This window comes from Parasteatoda tepidariorum, chromosome 4, assembly GCF_043381705.1.
Source record: "Parasteatoda tepidariorum isolate YZ-2023 chromosome 4, CAS_Ptep_4.0, whole genome shotgun sequence".
NCBI classification, from domain to species: domain Eukaryota; kingdom Metazoa; phylum Arthropoda; class Arachnida; order Araneae; family Theridiidae; genus Parasteatoda; species Parasteatoda tepidariorum.
In genome coordinates this window covers 51,528,689-51,548,088 of record NC_092207.1, presented here as the reverse complement: position 1 = coordinate 51,548,088, position 19,400 = coordinate 51,528,689, and the positions used below count along the sequence as shown (strand labels likewise).

Sequence of the window (19,400 nt, the reverse complement as noted above, 5' to 3'; positions counted from 1 at the left end):
GGTTTTGTAACCATTTACAATTAGTACAGTTTTTAAATTATAAAAATGAAACTTCAACGGACATTTGAGCTCTATGTGTGGTGGGCCACTTATACGGGAATGATAGTTTCGTATTCTAATAGTCTAGGGTAATGGCTACTCTTTTTTATAACATGTTGACTAACGGATGTTTTATTATTGCATCAATAGGTTAACGTTATGAGATTGAAATTCAAACTTTTGTTTCCAAACTTTAAATGAAACATAAAAATGCTTTCTTAGACCATTTACTATTTTTATCAGCTATTCTAGTAAAAGGTTTTGGTACTTTAACATTTGAGAGCTTTTGCGTTGCGTTAACGGAAACCTTATTTCCCATGCTTTAGAGATACTGTGCATGATCAGAAATAGCGTATTGTATCTCTCAAATAGCGTATTGTATCTCTCAAATAGCGTAAGAATGTTTATTTTAAAAATGGAGAGCAAAAAAGGCCTGAAATGGTGTATAACCGACAGTGAATAACCAGCTTTCTCCTCGGAGATGATTTAGCTTCGGATTCTTATGAAGATTCTGACCGTTAGAAAGAATTACATAAAAGTAAAGTCAATGCTACTAAAAACAAATTTTCATTACGTTATGTACGGGTACACATAGAACTACATCTGAAGTATTTGAAATGAAAAGAGAAGTAGGATTTGAGAAAGTAAGTGATTAACTCCTCATATTTTGATTAATTTTATTGAAAATGTAAGTAAAAATCTTAAATGAAGTTTATTCAAATTGCAATAATCGTCTATGTACACCAATATTTACTTTGCTTACTATCGCCAGTTGCAACATATGCACTCTTTAGTTTATTGTGATCAATTGCAAAGCGCAATAATTTTAAAAGAAGAGCATGAGATCGTGTAAATTTTAATTTTATTATAAAAGTACTACTTCTAAACTTTAGTTTAGCGAGTACTGATCGTGGAAGTAAACATAAAAGATTGCTGTTTATCGCCAACAATACTTCTACTGATTCCTTCCTGAATCCAAAATCCTTTCTTAACTAACTATTAGTCAGTTTAGCGCTGTTTATTATAACCTCGGTGTCAATTAGTTTAGAATAATGTTAAGTGTTCGGGAGCATGATTTACTTTCGCTATTAGTTCTCGCACAGTATAGAAATAGTAAGTATTTTTATAATGAAATTAATATTTTCACGCTTGTGCACTAGTCTTTTTAAAGTATTGCACTATGTAATTGATAAAAATAAATCTAGGAGTAAATTATATATTCAAATTTTCATAACTTTATTTAAGATTTATATTCACATTGTCAATAAAATTAAAATATAAGAAGTCAAGACCTTACTTTTTCAGATTCCTCTCTTCTCTTCTAAAATGCTTAAAGGTCTGGTTTCTTAGGACAAGCGCCTTATCTGGGCGTCAGCGGGACGTCAACGTCTCGTTGACGCCAACAAAATACTGGTTTGTTAGCTCAAGGCCTGGTTTCTTAGAACTAGCGCCTTATCTGGGCGTCAGCGGAAAGTTGACGTAGAGCTGACGCCANAGGAGTAAATTATATATCGAAATTTTCATAACTTTATTTAAGATTTATATTCACATTGTCAATAAAATTAAAATATAAGAAGTTAAGACCTTACTTTTTCAGATTCCTCTCTTCTCTTCTAAAATGCTTTAGATGTAGTTTAATAATAACTAGGCGATTTTTTACGTTTTTCCATAATGAATTAGTAGTAGAATTATTTATCCATTAAATTTTCATTGTAGTAAATGGCTCATTTTTTGTTTTAATTAGAACCCATTACTAAAATTAATTAGGTCTGGCGACAATAACAGTATGGCGATTTCTTACATTTCTCTTAATCAAACAAGTATCATTTCTCACTTTGTTTTCTTTTTGATACATAGCTCTAACTATTTCTTCGATTTCAATTAGTACCTATTACGTAGTTTTATTCCAAACTAATTAATTTTAGCAACTATTTGCTTTAACTTAAAAAGTTACGGTATGAGTAAGTGAATAAAAGGATATCTTAACAAGTAATATTAATGTCTAATATAAAGTGTTTAATTGTAAGTGTTTCTGTTAAATCAGTCTAAATAAAAGAATTTTTTATAAACGTTAAAAGTAAAAAATAAAATAAATTCATTTTATATTTTTAAACTTATCACAGCTTATTTATTTTTTTACTGAACATCTTAACTTTCAAAAAGCGGTAAAGAATATAATCCGTTGCAGGTTTAGAAGAGACCATTGCGGTATTGGATTCAAGTAATCATCCGAGACTGCAAATCGTTCCGGTTTATTTCGTGAACAAATTGTACAGACATGCTTTCAAAACAATATAAAAGCTTTCGAAAACACGTACACGTAGCAGAAATTTAATTCGTGAAATCCTTTAAGATATATATCAAATAATTATTATAAAAAGGTTATAGTTTCGTAGCCTTACTGGAATTCCAGACTTGGTGATATATTTCGATGAATAAGAACATTCGTTCTTGAAAAAGAAAACTATATGATGTGGTAAGAATATTGGATTCGCTTGGACCAATAAAAATGGCACGTGTTTTGCTGACATGCCCTTGACAAATCAAATGCGAGTTAAAATTTTTTTACTTTTGCTTCGCTGCAGAAGAAAATCGTCTGCAAGAAAAAATATTTAATATTCTTTCATCAGTTTCTTTAAATGCTAACAGAAAGTCATATATTTGTTACGATGTTCAGATATCATTTTTATTACTTCTTATTACTTGCCAATTGATTATTGTTGTTAATAACAGTTATTATTATTAATAAGAAAATAAACACACACACAAAGGAGGCTATGCAACGTCATTTCAGGAGTTAGCGATATTGATATACGTTCAAGTTAGGAGCTTGGCATCCATTTGGCGTGAACTTCGATGCTAACAGACTCTCTCCATAGAGATGTTTTGCTTTTCTTTTTTAACTAGTAACAGAGTATAGCACATAACACACTACATGTTAATTAGCACGTATATTTCTTACTTATCATTCCAATATAATTCACAAATCAAGTAGTAATTAATGAAATATTAAAATAAGAAAAAAATTAACAGAAAGTAAAATTTAATAATTTCAAAATGTATTCTTCCATGTCGAAGAAAAACCATTCTGACCTATTTCACCTATCTGAAGTATGAATATTGTTGAAAAGTGCGACAATTCCAGTAAAAGTGTTTTATCGTATATCGCCAATTCCAGCAAATTATATTCATATTCATATTATATATTCATATTCATGTATAATATAGATTCATATTCATGTTATTCATATTTTTAAAAATATAATGAAAATTAAAAAGAAAATAACGGTAAAGAATGAAAATAAAGAAAAAATGAAAAAAATAAGGGAAAAAAAGTTTTCGGAAGCGCAATTAAATCTACAGTCACAATAAAATACGCGGCTTTTGAAAAATAGCATAAGGTTAAGTTTTTGCCAAATTTAATGTAAAAACTGTAGGCATGTGTTATTTTTTACTTTAATTTTCATGCATGTGCTGTAAAGCTTAATATTGTTTGCGTTAGCGTTAACGGGAAACCGTAACGTAACGCAAAAGCTTTCTATTGTTGAACGATTTCCTACAATAAAGTTAAGTTTCCAGGCTAAATTTAAAATATTTGTTCCAAAATAACGACATCAGTCTGACCTTGAATGATATAATTGCTTTTGTATAGAGTCTGTCTGAGTTGGATTTAAACTAATTTTATTATATATATTTTAGATAAATCGAACTAAATGCATCATTCGATTAAGAAAATTATGATACTTATTAATTAAACTTGCAGTGAATGACACTTGATGTTAATACAGTTTTTTTTTAGAGCTTACATACCTTGAACTTTTTGCAAGGCAAAAGGCCCAGAACAAACAAAAGTGGCTGCTTCCACCTATTCACTACTGGTATAAAGCAAAAAGACCAGGACTCTCTCTATCTCTCCCTGGTGACAGGCAAACCAACACCTGCCTATCCCGACTGGCCAGTGGACACCTGAAAAGTCTCACATTTTCTGCAAATCAAAAGATCTTTNTCTGCTAATCAAAAGATCTTTCATCTTTGCCCTAAATGCCAACAAAACTAGGCATCACCTGAGCACATCTTGAACTGTTTCCCATGTCTGACCCCGTCAGACCAGATGGGAATTAGCAACAACAACAACAACAGTTTTTTTTAAATAACAATTTATTAATTAAATTTAATTAATGAATTTTAGTTTTATACGGGAGAAATTTTTTTAATCTTATATAAGATATTTATATTGCTTGCTTTTTAAAAAATTACACAATTATTATTTATATTTAAACGCCGTTAGCTGATACGTAACGTTATAAACGTTATAATAAGTAAAGAAATAGAAAATTAAGCAAAAAATAATGTGATGTAACGAGAACACACAAACGTTGAACATAAAAAAGCAGAAGAAAAAAGAGGTAAGCCAGCATGTACAGTTATTTCTATATAACTTAACAGTACTTTCCGTTAGACAAGCAAGAGAAAAAAGTCGCCAAACAATGTAGATCTCTACCAACTTTTTTTAAATTTTTTTTAATTTATTTTTTAAACGCATAAAATTAAATAAAATAAAATATTAAAGTAACAAGCATTTAAAAAATAGGTGAATTTATTTGCTCCCAAGTAACCGAAAAGTACAAATTTAACACCATTAGCTGAACAAAAAATGTTAACACTACATTGAACATTAAAAAAAAAGAATTGACGTTTTATTTTACGGCTACCATGTAATTGAACGGTGTTATTTGATTATCATAATATTCTTGCTATCACCAATCTACTAACTGAAATTGGTTTTAGAGCTTTAGCCAATCATGCCTTTTTCGCACTGATAGGTTTGATAACGCGATCTGAAAAATCATAAGTACTTGTTTTACTAGTACTAGTAAACTCCTAATCATAAGTACTAGTTTTTTGGTTTTTGGTGTAATTATTACAAATGCTAGAATTAAATATATGGTAAGAAAAAGATGCAAAGTAAACATTGCGATTATTTTAGACAGTTTATTCTAACGTGGCTTTTACATTCGGAAAATTTGAAAATATAATGAATTTAGAAAATAAAGTTTTAAGGAATTGAATTTCGAAAGGAATTATAGGTGGCTTTACTGGAATATGAATGCATTTATTATGAAGATCTTCAGTGTTAGTACCTGAAAAAATATAAAAGGAAAAGTTAGATTAATTGGAACATAGCCAAGACAGCAATCTTGGCGCGAAATAAATGTCTTGTAAATGTAAATAATCTGCATTTTTATACTCTTCAGTTAATGTTTATATTTATGTTAAGCACGTTTTTTACAAAAATGTTTTAAATAAAGTAACAGCACGCATAAATATTACTTAGACAGAAAATTTGCAAACGTGTCGATTCAATTTTTCACCAAATTCCGCCATTTAAATCTTATAATTAAAGAGTGTGGTGTATGCAATAACGGTATTGTTTACTAGATACCTATTATAATACCTATCACCTTCAAATACAATAACAGTGGTACCTACATCTATTATATAATTGCTTAAAAATCATTGGGGGCAATAATTTGGAGGCTCTTTTACGGTCTCTGGAAATGCCCTGAGGAAAAATTAAGTTCAAAACTACTAGAATATGGTAACATTTAGCTGATTTCTCGCTTTATGAGAACACCAAAAAGCTCGGTAATCTTTACCAAAACGTTTTAGCAATGATTTACGTGAAGTTAATAATAAAATATGAGTTTATATTGTGTGTTAAAGTTTGAAAAATGATGTATTTTTATTATTATATCTTAGAACACGGCTAAAAACTATTTATTTCGGCTTAACTTCAGTTTTGTATTTTTTTATTAATTGTATGATAATAAGAAGTTTAATCGAGAAAACCAGAATTTCCTGTAAATCGTTACAATATAAATGGAAAAATTACTAAATGAATGGTTTAAATTTAAATACCGTATATTCGGACTATATATATATATATATATAATGGTTAAATTTATATGTATATATATATATAAATTTANTATAATGGTTAAATTTATATATATATATATATATAAGTTTAATTTGTGAATATTTAGTTACCACTAGTCATCAATATAGGTTCTGAAGATTAGTACCATTAGTGTTGGTAATAGGGTAGTAGGTTTAACTGAAACCGCTAATATTAATTACGCAATTTTGTGAAATAATTGACATATTGGTGATTGCTGCTACCATTCTGCTGTCGATGAAACTTGTTGACCAAAAACAAATCAAAAACAAATAACAAGCGAAAGTTTCGATAACCCTAATTTGGCGTTATTGAAAACAAAGCCATCAAAGAATGCTATGATTACCGGAATCGGGATTTTCAGAAAAACTGAACGAAAATTATCGCCAGTTATTAACGGGCGTGGATAATGGTTCAGAGATTTTTTATGGTCCACTGAAACAGATAAATAAATTATGTGAAAATAAACAAATTATTTATCCAGCTATGCAACCAAAAATACGGCTTTATACAAACAGTGCAGCTTTATATAATTTTTTATTTTAGGATTTTTAAAAAAAATGTTTTATAAAGGATTTTTTATTAAAAAAATGAACCCAGTTTTCTTTATGGGACATTGATATACACTGATATCTTTCACGAAAACAAGAATAAACAAAAACATACAAATGCTGCTTTTTTACATAAATAGAATCGGTATTTTCCGTTTCGCCGACGCAGGGGATAAAGTCGCCAATGCTAAGCTGTAGTGTTTATTTATTTTCTATTTTTTAGATGATGGTTTATTTCCTCAAAAATAAAAAGATATAACAAATGAATAAAATAGCTGAAATAGAAAAGTACTTTCAAATCTGTTTATGAAAAGGAAGTATTGTGATAGCAAATATAATGTAAAAATTCTCGTTCGATTACATTTATGAATATTCTCACCGAAAGAAAAAAAATGTTACAATGGTTATAGTACTATTTTTCTTATAAATGAAAAAAAAATTTCTTAAATGTAATTAGATTTATAGCTTTTTTTTTAAAAAAAAAATGAAGTGGCAAAATGTTTAAATTTAAATATGTATTAAACTTAAACATATTAACTGAAACTTTATCACATAAATTAACATTTTTACATAAATATTTTTAGGTAGAATCGTGACAAAATGACACATTCGACATTTTCGGTCAACAGTCTTCAAACTGTTGCCAACGCCTAAAAGACGTTTTTACGATTATCGACAAAAATTGGAATTAGCAAAAATCGCTTATTGAAAATAGCAAATACATAAAAATGCCATAAAAAGCAATAACATACTAATTCTCGCCAAATATAAAACTACATATTTGAAACTTTATTGCCCTCCCAAACATCGCCAATGTCGCCAAATGCACCTGTATACTAGAGTTAAACCAAATTTTACTAATGGATAATACATTTTTTGACCATCACTGCTTTTTGACATAATGAACGATTAAAGTTTTCATGGTTTTTAAAATAGGGCCTGTTCACTTAGCAAAATCGAAATAGCGAAAAATTAAATTATTAAAATTTCATTATAAAATGTATATTAAAAGAAATAGTATATTAATAGTATGTATATTAACAGAAAGAATTATAAAATGTATATTAAAAGGAATTGAAAAAAAAACTCTTGCTGCTTAATTCAGGTCTGGATAAATCAGCTAGTGAAATACAAATTAATGAAATTCCAGTATTGTCTTAAATGTGTCGTTTTTGTTAATTAAGAGTGAAGAATGCATAGTTTTGAATGATATATAAGAAAAATAAGAAATTACAAATGATATATAAGAAAAATACGTGTATGCTTACAGTTTTATCAATCTTTAAAATCTGATAAGAGTACTCACTTTATTTCTTTTTCTTTTTCATTTATTCTTTTCGTTTATTTCTTTTCTGGTGATTTCGTTTTATCATCGGGCTTTTTTTCGCCGGGCTTACCATGCTCACCTGGTTTACCAGGTTCTCCGGGTTTTTTTTCGTCTTTCTTGTCCATTTCTGCTCTTGATCAATTGAAGTTAGAAGTATGAAGAATTTAAATACCTTATTATAAATTGAATGCACTGAAAATTTTTAGTTGCACTGTACAGCCTCAAAATTATCAAGCAAATGGTATTCTAAAACTTATTTCATAGCTCGAGATTTTTTTTATGACAAACGTAACAGCGTAATGAACACGCGAGCCGCGTGCATTACGTACATTTACCGCGTACATTTTAATTTTTTATTTATTTTTTATTTTAATGATTATAAGCAAGCGAATATAAGCAAGGCACATTTTAAATGCTGAAAATGAATGTGCATAGAACTATTCGTCTGTTTTNGTAACAGCGTAATGAACACGCGAGCCGCGTGCAATGAACAACTTTTAATTTTTTATTTTAATGATTATAAGCAAGCGAATATAAGCAAGGCACATTTTAAATGCTGAAAATGAATGTGCATAGAACTATTCGTCTGTTTTATCTATAAAGCATTAAAAAGTATGGTAAACAAAATCAACTGGATAGAGAAATTTCGAAAAATCCCACTAATTAAGCCATTCGCAAAAATTATTTGATGTAGCTACTAAATTTTTAATAAGTAGCAAACTATAAATAAAATACAAATTAAAATATCAAAAAGGAATTTAGTGACATTATGAATTTTCAAAGGTACATGAACCTAGATCAGACATAAATTATTTTCCACGAAAGTGGTTATTTTATGGGCGCAATCTAGCTTCTAGCTATATTTTAATATACTACTAAATTTTAAGACAAGAAGTTAATTTTTATAGCTTTACGGATCTTATTTATAAGGAATTTTAGGTAAGAGAAAATGAGTATACTTGGCTTACGTGTTTACTTTTTGAACCTAGAATAATATGAAAATAGAAATTAAATTTCTTAAGAATTCACCTAATACACCAATTTTGGTGAGAAACTGAGAAACAGTTATCCATCAAATCAATCGGTGTCTTTACATTTATATTTCATCAATGAAAATATATTTATAATAAACTTGTATATCGTTTTTAATAAATATATTTAAACATTTGATCTCCATACAACACAAATATAAAAAGATGTTGCTTCTATTTTTCTAGCCCAGGTCTGTCCTTAAAAAAACTTTTGAGTGTTAATTACTGTCATAAATTGCAATATTGCATTGCAGGAAAAAGTGTCATTAAAAACCTATTACAGTATCCATAGTAGTTATCTCTATCTGTATATTAGGTTTATATTAAAACAATGCCAGTAGTACTTATTTTAACAATTAAGCATGACTAAGGTTAATAGTTTGGAGTTTTTACATGCAGTCGGAATGAATAAATGCCGCAGAAAGCATTCTTCCTAAAGTAAAATTATAATTTATGATTAGTGCTTTGAAACTATTTACTTCTGAATGCTACAAAATATTTTTAAAATAAGACAAGTGCTTGTTGTTACATTTATATGTGAGTTTGATTGACTCTCACTTCGAATATTTGTCAGCTATATTAGCTATGTTTCGATTAAATTTAATAAAATTATTATACAGCTGGGTTTGAATAACAACTCTAACATTTATAGCTTTCAGAACATGAAACTCAAGTCATTAACAGTAATCAAGTTATGTTCATAATTATAGTGATACAAAATTATATAATGTAATGCACATAATATAAAGTACAAGTACTACAGTATGGATAAACACTCGTAAAAACTACTTATTAAAACTTCTTCGAAACATTTTATGGTACAGGGTGCACAAACATTATGATTTTTAATATTACGAATATAATTTTGAAAAATTGTGTTTATATTGCCTATTTAAATACACGAATGTTGTGAAAATTTTAGAAATTAGCGAAAATTTATAAATAAAATTATAAGTCATACAGGTTTTTAAAAGTTATTTATTTTAATATTTTTATTGTGGTATCTCATTGTTATAGCTTCAGTGAATACTAACGAGAATTGAACAAAATTCTAAATATATTTTATTTTCACACCACTTTTTTTTCCTTTTTAGCTGTTGCAAAAATATTATTTACCATTTCTAATATTTATTTCATTTCTACATTGTGCAAATAGACATAATTTGGCAAATTGAGCAAATATAAACATTTCAACTAGAAAAAAAATAGCGAAATTAAAGTATTTTGATATGATTATTAAGAATGCTATGATAGTTGTGAGAATAAGAAGTGCAAAAAAAAAAACATCATACCAATTCTTTTAGAGAGTTTATTCTAAAACATTGTTTAAACAGTAAGAAAGTTTAAAAATTACAATGAATTTTGAAAAGAAATTTTTTGCAATTGAATTTTGAAAAGAATCATATTCAGTGGACTTGATGCACTTAGCATGCAGATCTTCAATGCTAGTACCTGAAAAAGTATAAAAGGAAAAGTTACTCTATAAATAACGATTAATTGGAATTTATCCAAAGAAGCAGTTTTGACGAGAAACAATTGTGAATCCAAACAATCTGCCTATTTGAATTTATTATTCTTTTATTAATGTATGTTTAAAATATGTTTTGTTTATAAGTTAATTGCTTAAGAGGTTGCTTTATAAAGAAACAATACATAAAAATGTTGTTTAGGTAGTAAAATTTTGAAAACATGCAGGATTAATTTTTTTTATGAAGTTCCATCTTTTTTAATACAGAAGTATACTATCGTGCTGTCGTCTATTCAATAACGGTATTGCCTAACGGTAAGTTATATGTTACTACAATACCAGTGATATTTTAATAAAATAATAGTTTGGTTACTAAACTTGGAAACTAAATATTACCGTTTTTAAAAATAATGCTTTAGAAAGGAAAAAAAGAAATCAAGATACACTCTTGTCGAAAAAATTAATATTTATAATACCTCGGCGGAGTGTTGCCAATAGCTTGTCAGTAATGTAAGTGCAACGTAACGGAATTTTAGTATTAAATGTAAATCATAACTCATATATTTTTAATCAGCCATTTTGTTTCAGATTTTCGGGTAAATGTTTTCAGTTTTTTTCTCATGTTTTTCGTCATCCACTTAAAGTACTTAATATTAAAAAAAGGAATATTCTTTATTACCAACATTTTTAGTTATTTAACTAACGGAGATTATTAAAATAATAAAATGATAAAATTATATAGATACCATATGCATAGATTATGCATGATCCATGATATTAGGGTTAACTTTTAGTAAAAATTGCTTCCAAAGACTTGGTAATCCAAGACCCAAGAAAGTATTCTGAATTTTTAAAACTGTTTAGTTTGATTAGGAAAAGACATCATTTTTTTACACATTTGAACCCCGAAAAGGGTAAATATAAAGAAAAATTGGTGACAATTGCTGATGAATCCAAATGGCGTTGAATTAGGTACTTTTTGGTTTTGTTGACTTTTTCGGTTCGGCGAAAAATTGGTGATAGTTGCTGATGAATCTAATTCAATGGCGTTGACTTAGGTAATTTTCGGTTCGGTTTTATTTAGGTACTTACCCATTATCTCGCTGCTTAACAAAACTTCTTACTCATAAGAATGCCCGCCAACATTTTAAAGAATTAGAAACAATTAAATTCTCTTCGAAACTTAGTTAATTATCCTGTTCGCTACTCGAAAGTGTATCTTTAATCTTATAAAAAAATAAGCTAACTGTTTATAAAAACTTATAAAAATTTCACAATTTTGTCGAATAAATAACTTGTTGATGCATAACTGGCACATTGATGACGTATTGCTAGAGCACTGAAGATGAACTTGCCAATTTTCGCTAAACTTTCTCCGTTAGCTAGATAACGAAAAAGTACCGAAAATGTCACATGAGCGTTCACGTTATTTTTGAAAGTCCACGTCTAAAAAAAATGATTACCTAATATTAAGAGGAAACTGGCAAGCTTTTTTTAAGGTTTAGTACCAAGTGTCGAGGAAGAGACAAATAAATAAAGTATTATAATTTTTCACTCCCTTTGCTTCGTTTCTCTGATACAAAAATATCATTTTCAGTTTGAAGATTTTAATTCATTCATTTTTTAAAAGAAATTTTGATGCTAAATAATAAAAGGATTAATAATTTTTCAAATTTATTACCGGCCATCTAGAATGATAAGTTTCTCTAATTTTAAGTAAACTGTGATTCATGCTTCCAATTTAAAAAATATGAATCTTACAAATGAATACAAAAGATAGTTATTCATTAAAAATTTCTTCACAATACAAGTGATATTGCCTAAATAATTCAAGGTATTGTAAAGATCAGTTATCACAATATTTGTATAGGGAACATTGTAAAAAATTCCGAATCAAATTACAGTAAAAAGTACTGGCATCAGTACATCATCCATAAAATCCATCTTACCCTAAAATTTCACACCGTGGATTTTACATTGATATTCATTTAATTGCAGTGATTTAATAATTTTGCTGCAAATATTACAGTTAAAATTATGGCAGATTATATTATTTGTTCTGTAAAATTTTATTGTTAAAATAGATTTTATGGTAAAAAGCACCGGTACCCTAAATGCCGTTACTTGACCTGAAATTGTTTATAATGTTTTGGTAATAATACATTAGGTATCTATTGACCATATTACCAGCAGTGCCTTTTACCCCAGAAAAAAATAATCACTGGTGTCAAAAATAGCTTGGCGTTTATTTTATGACTCATGGAAACAGAGAAGTACCTAAATTAAATTTAAGTTGCGCAAAAAGGGACGATTTATTTACCGGGCGTTATGTTCCAAAAATAATATATTTGGCAATAGTACAGCATTATATAATTTCTAAATTTATGGTTTTCCTCTTAAGAAACCAAATTATTTTTGAGTAAATGAAATTGAAATCTGTAATAGTTTACAATCGGGGGCCCCTCTCATTTTTGGCGATTGGCAAATAAACGAATATATATGTAAAATAACTCAAGAATCAATCACATAAATGGGTAAACAAAAGTTGCGGTAACCCAAAGGTGACGTCATTGGAGGCAAAATCCGCAAAGTTAATCATGGTAACCAGAAATGGGATTTCAGCACCTGCGAAAACCTGGTTTGCCAACCAGCAGGTTTGGCAACAAGCAACAGTTTGGCGACATGCATCAACGCGTCATTTCAGCGTTGGCAACATTTTTCAAAATCGCGCTAAACTTATCACTTGTCACCAGTACTATCGAAAATGATGCTAAGAGGCAGTAGTAGTCTTGATAATGCTTAAAGCTTACCTAATATTTATCAGTTAAAAGGACCACGCAGCCAAAATGACCAAAGGGCGTGAACAGCTTAAGATTTTGATTTACATAGATCACCGACTACTGATAATACACATGAGAGTTCATTAACAATAATAATACGCATTGAATACAATCATATTGTGATTATTATCGATGGCATAACGTATCGAAAAAATAATTTGTGAATAATATTCATAACGATAATTATTGGTAAATAATATTTTTTTAATAAAATATTTTTGTGAGTCACAATAAAGTTAATCTAATTAACAAAAATATTGAAATATAAATTATTATAATAATATAAATTAGTTTCCTTGGGAAATATCTATATAGATTGTAAATATTGATGTTTTTACAATATGTCGTTGTAATAAAATTCCTACTTATTGGCAATAAAGCAGCAGCGCCCTTATTAAATTGTTATTCGTACTTACCTAACTATTAATTCGTAGGTACTTACATATTATCCCGTCAATTATTTTCGCCAACTCTGCGAGTCCTTTTGCTATCGTTCAAATTTATTTCTACATAGTAATTTATCAAAAATAATTAGCAAATACAAATATAATTTATTGTACGCAAAAAGGAGAAAATATTTCAATTTTAACTGCTTCCAAATTTATTTTCAGATTTGACGAAATTGGTCGACGGAGTAATACGCAATTACCAATTCCTACTTAATCGAATGATTATTCGCGTTGGCGACAACTCAGAAAAGCTGCCGCCAATACATGATCCCCATAGCCGCTTACACCGGTTAATTTTGCTATGAGTGTAGCTATAAAGTATGTATCAAAAATGAAAAAGGAGGAGCTAAAGCTTTGCTCAAGCAATTTTTTCTTAAATCAGGAGAAATTTTGACAAATATCTAAAATTTGTTTCCAATACTTAAATTTCAGTTCTAGATAAGCGTTTTTAACTGCAAAATTTAACTTTAAAATCAGAATGAAGGTAATTTTTAAAAAAATATTCTTGCTGCAAATTATTTATTTATTTTTCTTTTAAATTCTGGATTAGTCTAGTTAATGGCCAAAATTAGTACAATAATAAATATATTATTTTTTTAATAAAAATATACTTTTCAGTTTAAAGCTTTTACTTACAAAACAAAAAATGGCAAAATGAATCATATTGTTAATAATGCCTTAAATTACTATATTTAATCTAAGCAACTACGCAAGATATATAAGAAATATGAATATATTATCGCAGTTTTATTCCATCTTTAAAAGCTGATAAGAGCACTTACTTTATTTCTTTTGTCAGCCATTTCTGAATTTATTTCTTTTCTGGAGATTTTGATTTATCATCAGGCTTTTTTTCTCCGGGCTTACCAGGTTCTCCAGGTTTGCCATGTTCACCAGGTTTCTTTTCGTCTTTCTTGTCCATTTCTGCTGAAGAGAAATTGAAGGTGAAGGATTTTATATACTTTCAAATAAACTGAATACACAAAATTTTTTTAGTGTCACTATATAGTCTTCAAGTTATAAAACGAATAGTGTTCTAAAAATTATGTCATGCCTCGAGCTTTTTTGTATCAAAACGTGACAGTGAAATATAAGGAAACACGCGAGCCATCTGCTGTAAATAATTTTTATTTAAAAATTGTTATTTTATTTATCAAGTTACTTTTTAAAGCAAACATAAGCAAGGCACATTCTGAGAATTTAAAATGAATATATATATTTCTTAACTCACGGGAGTCTATAAAATTATTGAAATTATGTGTCCTTGAAGATGACTAATGTTAAAATAATAGTTATTTTCTTCTTTCGAAAGAGTTACTTTTTGTTTTAATTATTTTTTTAAATCTTATATGCATTAAATGCTCAGTAGAAATGTTATATTTTTGTTTTAATGATGCTTCATAAATAACGCTGGAAAGGTATGCATTTTATTAACAATAATTTAGCCAACAATGCACTTTTTCTTCCTTTTTCTTTAGATTTATATTTTTAAGCTTTTTTAAGTATTGAATAAAGGAATTAAAACCTACTTAAAAAGATAAAAAGCCTAAATTCAAAGCTACACTGAAAAATGCAAGTAGAGAGTGGAGGAGGGTAGGATGCTCGTACTTTGAAGCAACGTGGAAAGATCTTCGGTAGTACAGTTTAAAGCTCAGTTTTACAGAAATTAAATAATGTGGTATAAAGTGAAGACATAGTATCTGAGCCGGAATAGCATGGTTAGTAGGACGTTGGGTTCGTGTTCTTGAGAACGTGAGTTCAAACCGCTGACAAAAGAATCCTCGAGTATTAAATGGTGACTGGTGCAAGTTAAATCTGTTGGGTTACAAAGTTCTCCAAGTTCCAATTAACAAATCAATACCTTTGGGGGTAATGAATTGGAGATTGATCATTCTTTGGTTCAGGACAAAATTATGATCTGTGGATAAGTAAATGGAGTATGATTGTGTCGTCCCTGTAAAAAGGGCTGTGACGTGTGTGTGTGGCTGAATTCGTGTTCTTGGTCATCGATGTCCCCACTGGAAAAACAAGAAGTGCATCATCTGCCTTAAAAATTCGCTTGATTTCAAGCAGGCTTGCTAGTGATAGAAATTAGCATAAATAACAGCATAATACCTCGATTCTTCAAAAACTTCGAAGTAGTTCAATGTATTTACATTGAAACATTTTTATACGGACGAAACCGCTTGTTAGCCCGAGTTTCGCTGAAATGAAGTTCACTAATTTATTACCAACTGTTTGTTTAAGGATCATAGTACAAATATTATAGTTAGTGGCCTTACATCGACTTAGGTGCGCTCCCTGCAAGATTTATAAATGAGGCCTTTCTTAAACTTAACTTAATTTTCTTTAAAAATCATAATATGAAACAAAAACACAATGAAAGTACATTTAGGTATTTAAAGTTATTCATTTTATTTTAATTTACATTAATTAATTAATTTTAATTTGTATATTTTAAATTATTTGTATTTCAATTAATAAGGAATTAATAACTGTGTTGGAAAGGCGGAATTCAGAAAAGTACTAAAATGGAACAAAGTATACACTTACCAACTTGCCACATTAAAATTTAATTAATGTAACAATACGAAAAAATAACTCACTATCTTACAATAATTAGATTCAAAGTTTAGTTAAGGGTTATTATTACTTGTAAAATTAATTTAAAAAATATCTCATAATAGAAACATTGTGATTCAAATAGTTGGGGTAACAACTCTTTTTTGTACCTAGAAATCTTGACAACAATTACGATAATTTCATAAATATCAAAATATCAATGTTTCGGACATAATTATCGATCAACATAATAAAATGTTTGCATGAAATAAATCTTTTTGAGCAATTATAATTCTTTTTCTTATTTTCTTAATTCTTTTAATTAATTCCATCTTTCATCTTTTCACTAGTCAACTTAGTTATGTATTTACATAAAATTAAATTATTTTAACTGTTGAAATTTGTTCAAAACTAACAAATACCAAACCGCTACTTTTTAAAAAAAATGTTCTCTTCTTATCAAAAAACATATTTGTCGAAAAAAATATAAAGATGAGGATAGGAGAAGTGTTGGTTTTTTATCATATTTAGTAACATAAAAGTTTATATTAAAATAAATTAACTCTAATGTTCTTGAAAGAAATGAAAGAAAATAAAAAATAGATAAATATTTTATTGAGTAACATAAATGCAAATGAAATATTTTTATTAAAAATTTTTAATGGGATCTAAAATGATTTAAAATAAAACAAATAAATATATTATAGCTCTAAATAAGATTCAGCATTCAGTTGGGATTTAGTTCAGTATATTTTTAGCTTTAGAACATTTATATTTCATGAATAATAAAAGATTTTATGAATTTTAAACCTTAAAATATTTTTTAATCACTTTCAGTTACAAAAAATTAAGAAAAAATTCAAAAACAGTAAACAGTTTAAAAAAATAGACCATGTTCGTGGTCTTTCTCTCCATGTATCGCAAATGCGGTTTAGTTCCATCAAAAAGTCCTCCACGAAAGCAAGTATCATTCAATACTTGATCCAGGAGTTCCCTTGTCTTCTGAATTATTTTAAAATTACAAAGCTACAGAGTTGAACATTATAGTTGTAATCCCAAAATTGGGTTGGCTGTTCAACGACGGTTATAAAATAGAAAATACTTAGAGAAACGATTCGATACTTAGAAAAACGAGTAAAAGTAAAAACTTAGTTACGAGTTGAACTTGAGAAATACATATTCAGAGAAACGAGAGAGAAATAGTACTTAGAAAGAGAGTACTTAAAGAAAGAGCCATGTATTCCATTTAATTGCCATGCATTCTTAAAAGTAAACCCTACTTTTAGTGTAATTATGCTATTGTAATTACGTTTAGTTAAATTATGTTTAGAAATTAAACAAACTATGCCACTGATCACTATGATTGCTTGGCAAATATTTTTTTTCTTGACCAGAAACAGACTGTTTTATAAAAATTTAAAAAGTACTCAACTAAAAAAATTTTAGTTTTATTATTTTTATTTATTTATTATATTATTATTTTTTTGAATTAACAGATATTAGATTTCACATATTTAGCTTCCGATTGTATTGGGATCAAGCTTAAAGTAACAATTTTGCTGCCTGGTCATTATTGTAACTTTATCATTATTGTAATTTATTTGTTTTTTAAATTCCTGCTTAATTGCTTATTACTGTAAAAATTCGTTTATAATATTTCAACAACAGAATTTTCCGTTATTTGAAACAGACAGCATTTTATTCGAATTTATGAAAAATTTGAATGTAAGAAGTATTTTATTGCTAGGACAGAAGTTCTTTTAACTTTCCTCGTGAAAATGATTTTCAACCCATCCATTTTTAATACATCAACTATTACGTTATCTTAACTGCCGTTGTTAAAGTTATGATACCTTACAACTAGCGTCTAAATTCACCTTAGTTCCCTACCATTTTCCCGCCACTGATTGGATAATCAATTCCCATTTCTCTCACGTGTGTCACTTATCAGCAAATAGAAAGGACAGTCTAGAAAGATCTTCACTTATTGCGTCGACATTTTACGGTTACCCGTCAACCACAAATCGTTGTACATTGGTCAGGAAGTGGACAGATTCTATGAAATTAGTAACTATGGCAACCACGTTGCGTGACGAATCCTCGCCAAAATAATCAAAAAGGAATTAAAAAAGGAAAGTTCGTCTGCGTGATCTGATAATTTGCACGTTTCGTACGAAGGTAGAGTTCTCATTTTCTGTACTGTATTCCTTCTCATTTTTACGCTTGGGAATGTTAGTCAGGTGGAAATATTTTCACTAAGAGGATATCGGTGTCTAATTACTTTTTTTTAATTTCGAATTTTTATTAAAGTTAATTAGGTAAACTGCATATTATTAATGAAGCTCTGTTTGAAACCATTCAATTTAATTAAACAATCTCTTAAAACGTAAACTGCTAAAATAATACTTTGCTATATACGGTTTTAATTGCAGCGTTTTATATTACAGACATTTTTAAGGAGTTAAGTTGCTTTAATTTCACATAGTTTCAGAACATTTTTTTCCTCACATTTATCATTTCGAAAATCGCTGTTTCTTGGAAAAGAAACTTTAAATTCTATAACGTTTAGTAAATAACTTAATGATAGAACATGCAAATGACATTTTTATAAATTCGAGAAACTCATCAGCTTTGAAATAAAATATAACAACCGGAAAGATCTTAACTAAGTATTTCTTTTTTAAAATCAAAAGACAAACTAGGCTCCAACAGTTATAACAAATTATAACAGGTACTTTTAGTTAAAGATTTTAGAGTTTTTAAAATGCCCTTTCATATACTTTACTTTCCAATCGGTATTAATATAAATAATGGTTAACAACATATACAATTACTATAGATAAAAATCAGTTTTTATTTTAAATACCGTAAATCAACTGTATTATTGTCATCGAGTTGGTATGGAGGGGAGAATCTTCGTCTATCAAGGCCTGGGGATGTTAATTACCCACGATAAAAGCTGATCGTTTGATCAGATTGCGCATTCTGGAATCCTCTCTAAAGTAACATGACGAACGGTTTCATAGCCAAAAAAGTCCTCTTACAATTAATCGATTGGGGGTGTGATGGTAAGGCTGGATGATTACTTCCTTCATCAGCCCTTCGACCTAAATCGGTTTTGTGCAGTTCAAGCATACACAAGCATTGTCTTCGCATCATCATTAAAACATTTTC

The 19,400-nt window shown here is 28.5% G+C and overlaps 2 long non-coding RNA genes across 2 annotated transcripts; both read right to left on the bottom strand.

The window, feature by feature from the left end:
- Positions 1-5,015: 5,015 nt before the first annotated feature.
- LOC107457004 (uncharacterized) lies at positions 5,016-8,171 on the bottom strand. The gene is made up of 2 exons (XR_011636694.1): positions 7,856-8,171; positions 5,016-5,180 (listed from the first exon to the last, which is right to left on the bottom strand). It is a non-coding gene; the product is annotated as an uncharacterized lncRNA (long non-coding RNA).
- Positions 8,172-10,199: 2,028 nt separating this feature from the next.
- LOC139425363 (uncharacterized) lies at positions 10,200-14,588 on the bottom strand. Its single transcript, XR_011636584.1, has 2 exons — positions 14,447-14,588; positions 10,200-10,359 (listed from the first exon to the last, which is right to left on the bottom strand). It is a non-coding gene; the product is annotated as an uncharacterized lncRNA (long non-coding RNA).
- Positions 14,589-19,400: the final 4,812 nt, after the last annotated feature.